Source organism: Poecilia reticulata, linkage group LG16 (assembly GCF_000633615.1).
Source record: "Poecilia reticulata strain Guanapo linkage group LG16, Guppy_female_1.0+MT, whole genome shotgun sequence".
In the NCBI taxonomy this organism is placed as follows: Eukaryota; Metazoa; Chordata; class Actinopteri; order Cyprinodontiformes; family Poeciliidae; genus Poecilia; species Poecilia reticulata.
In genome coordinates this window covers 18,122,223-18,127,785 of record NC_024346.1, presented here as the reverse complement: position 1 = coordinate 18,127,785, position 5,563 = coordinate 18,122,223, and positions in this window count along the sequence as shown.

The window sequence follows — 5,563 nt, the reverse complement described above, 5'->3', positions numbered from 1 at the left end:
ACAGGAATGAGAGAAAGTCTGTGAGCCACCTGTTTCTCACTCACTTCTGCTGCACTCTTGGCATAATGCAGGCTTGTTCATGGCAGATTAACACCAGGACATATGAGGTGGCACTGCCAGCTGAACTTCAAAACAAGAGTGGGGGTCAATGCCGTTCGTGCAGTTTGTGGCATCCCGTGCATTTAAATCACATGATCCCTCTGTGTAAAATGGTGATTTCCCACCTTGTCCATAGAAATGCCTGGTCACGATGTTCAGCACCAGCGTGGGCACAAAAAAAATAAATAAATAAATAAAATCCCATCTGGTTGGGTAAGAAATTCTTACACTGCATTAGTGGTTTGTGTCATGTTCAGGCAACAGCATGCCTACGCTGTGCTGTTCTGCTAAAACCGTGATGTCGCACCACGGATCTGTCACAGAGCTGTTTCACACCCTGGCCTGGACCCAAACCAGTCACACAACATGAAACTGTGCAGCTCATTTGCTTATTACAAATTCTGTGAATTATACTGTAACTCTCCAGGCCTCTTTCTGACCCCGCTGACTTCTAAAACTTTTTCAAACCTCAGATATGAGAAAAAGTGCGTCACAGCAGTCTCATACTACACATCTTCAACAAGACACAGTCTGAAATGAGATATTGGGATATGTTATTCTGATTTATCTTCAAATGGATCCCTTCAGCCATACCACTTAATTCAAAACAACACTAAGTTTATATGGTCTACTGAATGCAAACTCAGTTTTTAATGTTCCAAAAAAATAAAATAAAATCTTGAAGCATTATATTTAAATCAAAGCAGTTGATTTCATGTTTTGACATGTAGTACAGTCTCAGTTCAGTGGACAGTGCCAAAAAAATGCAATAAATGTCCGTGAAGTTCTCACATTGCAACCACAAGCTTCCACATACGGGTCCGATATTTTATTTGATTGAGCAACACAAAGCAGTGTCGCAGTGTCTGTGAAACAGACGGGATAAAAGGATATAATTAACATCTAAAGAAAGGAATCCACACAGGATGATTCTTCCACCACCATATTTCACAGTATAGTTATTGTGGTCAGTTGAATGTCAGTGCTAGTTTTTCTTTTCTGCCACACATTAGGTCTTCGTACAAACCATAACATCATGATTATGATTCGCTAAACCGCGGGCTTCATCGCATGCTGTGACAAACATAAATGCAAGTCACACTTTCTAGATTTTTTTTTTTTTTAATGTCTAAAAGAGCATATTATTTTCTGTTCACTTCGTAACTATGCACTGTTTTGTTAGTCTATAACATAAAACCATCTTCTAAATGAATTAAAGCTTAAATAGGTTGAAAGGGTGTAAATACTGTTGTTGTACTTTTGCACTGTAATTGAATGAAGAGGTTATTTGGAAAGTGCAGAAGAGGAAACATGACCTCGAGATTTCTTTCTTTTTTTTAATGCTTTTGCAACCCACTCTGACCCGCTGCTCAGTTGCCCCACCACATGTCCTGATCCCCACACAGATGTTTTCCTCTGGGATTATCCCGTGATACGGCATGTAGTACAACAGACAGTGATCCCCTTTTAGCAAAGATGGCTCCCAAGGGCCTTTTCAGGAGGCCCCTCGTTTTTATTTTCTCACTATAAAGTGATAATGAGTTGATTTTTACGTTTTCTTTAGAAAATATTGGGCTGTTTCATTTTTTTTTTCTTTAGGCTGTGTTTCATCACCACACTTAGACCAGTACGGATTTGTTCAGTGATTTGTCAAAAATTGTTATTCAGAGGTTATAACTTGTTTGAGTTTTGATTAGTTTTTAAATACTAAGGTTACAAGGTGTCTCGCTTGAGCCATTACTGCTGCCTCTTTGTGTTTCCCTTATGACTGCTTCCCAAGTTTCTGCCCTGTTTTGCCATAAGACTAACCTCAGTGGTCCGCAGTCATAAACCACTAATTGCAACATTTTAGAAGATCTGAGCTTGAGCTTGAAAGGGTCTTTCAATGTGAACTTAAAGAAAAAAAAAAAACAAATAACGAGCCTTCGGGGTGTCATTTTGCCTTATGTTGCAGTGGAGCAACAATTACACACACACATCCAGTCCAACTAGCTGCAGAGTGTCAGACTAGAGTCTTATTGGCTCTTCTATTAGGCAGTGTGCAGGAGGAAGACGCATAAAAAAAAAATTAAAAAAAAGTCAGGTTACAGATACTGAAGAAGAGATTCTGGTGAGGCAGAGCCCTTTGAATTGGACTTGTCCCTCAGTGACTTAAGAGTCGCTGTGTTTCCTCAGTATCACCTATCAGTCAAGTCAATCAGTGGCTGAGATAAAGCAACTGTTTAAGTTGAAAGCTTTGAGCACAGCAGGCAGAAATCTCCCCTGGGTCTCTTATCTCATTAAACTTGAAAAGGATATTAATCCTGGAAAAGCTAAGCTCTCTACAGTGCTGTGTTCAAAATGTGCCCTTTATTTTTTCAGGTTTGGGGGTTAAATTGACTTACATGACAATTATTTAACAAATTGATAAAAATGATTCATTATCCTTTAAAGCAAATGTTTGGGCATTTATTTGGCATTTAGGGAAGTTCTATGTAAAAAAAAAAAAAAAGGCATTGATTAAAAAAAAAAACATAAGAAGCCTCATTTATTGTTTGACACAAACCAGTTAGATTGATGGAGATGGACAAAAATGTTTGTGTTTAATGTAAAAAGTTGGCAGAGACATACATACTCCAGTAGCACAAAGGGAGGTTAAAAAAAAGTTACATTTACTCAATGAGGCTCAAAACAAACACACAGCACAGTTTTCTGATTAATGCTTTATCATCAAATGTAAGTGATAGACATGAAAGAAAGAAACTTGGTCTTCAAAAAACAAAGATAAAAAAAATATAAATAAATAATATTAAGCAAAGACCCATTTCCCCAATTTAAACTGACATCCAGCTTTTTTCCCACATTATTTTTCACAGGCGCACATTTAAACTAAAGCACGCACAAAATGGTGTCCCATTTTACTACCAGAGCCGCACAATCCCACACCTCGATTAAGGTTAGCACACGGAAAGAAAAACACAGAGTTCTGCAGCTAGATGCCAGACTTTGTGAATCCTGACAGGCACCAAAAGAGAGCTGGACGTTTTCCTCCATGTTCTCTGTCGTACTCAACCTTGGTGGGCGACACTCAAAAATTTTCACCTGACAAATGACTTCCTCGTTTTCCTTAAATAGTGAGGTACATGCACATTTATGCGTGTCACACTCCAACATAAGCAAGACGATGACAGGTTGAACCACATGGATGTGCTAAAATTGGGTTAATCCCTTCAAATTAGCTCCACAGGATTCATAAAACTGCCCAGTCCTTCCAGATGAACTGAAAATGGGTAAAAGCATGTGACGCATGAAACAAATAAACCTATAAATTACTTCTGTTATTAAAGAGGTCGAAAAGCAGGAAGTCAAATATTTTTACCATATGGTAGGTTTTGGGGTTCACAGCCCATCTCCAGCGGTCAGAACAATCATGCACACACACGCACGCACACACACACACACACACACACACACACACACACACACACACACACACACACACACACACGCATACACACTCCAATTTAGAGAGACTAATTACCTTCACACTCATGTTTCTGGTCTGTGGGAAAAAGTCAGAGTACCCAGAGAGAGCCCACACATGCACTTGGAGAAAATGCAAAGTTCACCCAAAAACAGTCGGGAATGGGATTTGAACCATCGACTTTCTCACGTATGAAATCTGATTAGTCTTTATATTTAAATAATTGCAAATATTAACTAACAGACCATTGTGGGTTTTTTTTTATTTTTGTTTAAACCTACCAGGACATTTTTTGTTATTCAACCTGAATTTCAAGTTTTGCCAAAGCAGCATACTGAAGTAAAATTCACTTATTACATTTGGTTTTGGCGTGTCCTACCAGGGCTATTAGTTCCTGACCAACTCCATCCGTCCCCTGCTGGCCAAGCCCTTCTGAAACCTTTGGCATGTTCCCTTGCTTGGACCTGAAACTATCTGTAGCTTAAAAAAAAAAAAAATTGAGATCAAGCTTAGAAACAAAAAAAAATGCAAATCATCTCAGCTTTTCTCGGTCAGCAACTCCATCGACAGGTGCTTTACGTTCCCACCTGACTGAGCCGCGCTGGGTTTAGACAGCTGGTCTGAGTAAACAGGGAACTTTGCTGGGTCAGGGTGACCACAGCTGCTTGGTGAATTTATTGTGTCTACTGGAGCAGATATATTATCAATTGTGGTTTTGATCTGAATTTAGAATACTTCACGTTTCCTTCTTGATTTGCTAAAGCTTTTGAAGTAGTCTGAGAAAGTAAGGCAGAAGAAATGTCATGCTGTTTGGCTCGCACCGGTAGCAGGGGAAAAGATGTAAATTAGAACCTGGGCCCCAGAAAGAGTGTTTTCTTTTATTGGTAAATGGAACACGTGAACAAAACAAAAAGAAAATCTCGTTCAACTTCAAAATGTAATGTCATTGCACATATTCTAAACAGAAACACAATGTTTTCAGAACCACGAGGATTTACATGACATAGGCTAGAGCTGAAACCCGATTTCTACATTAAGCAACTGCAAAACATTTCGCCTTTTTCTCTCGTGGTCTGACACCATCTGATTTAATATCAGTGAGTGAGAAACAAAGTGTGTGTCTTGTGAATGTTTGTGAATGTGACTTTGTCGACATGCAGACTGGTTTTACCAGGGCTCTGTTGTTGATTCAGGAACTGCTGCTGTTGCTGCATCCTTGATGGTTGTGCAGGAAGCTCTACTTCTGCTTCTGGGTCTGACTCAAGGTCAAAGATGTGCCGCTGTACAGCCGCGCATCTGTTTGCAGCCATGTGTACAAAGCGACAGTGTAAACACTGAGCCGGAGGTCGGTGAGGCCAGCAGCAACTTATTTGCATGAACTTGTCAGCTCATTCTGAAAGGAGCTCAAAAGAAGCAGAACTGAGCAGGTGAAATCTCAATATCTGAGAATGGTTTTGTGTAAAAAAATAAAACATGTTTTGCATAGCCCGTAGACCTATCCTAACTTGTTTAAAACAAAGCATATTAGGAGCCCTTCAAAATAAAATGCATGAATTACTACAGTCAACTTTGCAATAAAATGCATGAATTACTACAGTTCTGCAAGGCTTTTAGAAGGAAATCGACTTGGAATGTGGGCTGACAAAATCCCACAGTAGAACCGCAGCAGGTGTTGTTCTTTTGTTTCAACCTTTTCTGATGTGTCACTGGTCTAAAATTGAAAACAAGGAGTTACTCACAGGTACCTGTGGTCCCCAACCCCCGCAAATGCCAAGTCGCCAGTGTATTTGCAAAATTTCTGAATTTTTCAACATACTTTCTTATTTTCTTTGTATTTAGTAGAATACCCTGTATGCCGAGGGTCATTGTCTATTTAGAAGACTTGCTCGTTTCCAAGCTTTAACTGTGTGATGTCCTGAGATGTTACTTCTGTATTTTCACATAATCTTTGTGATGTCCTGAGATGTTACTTCTGTATTTTCACATAATCTTTGTGATGTC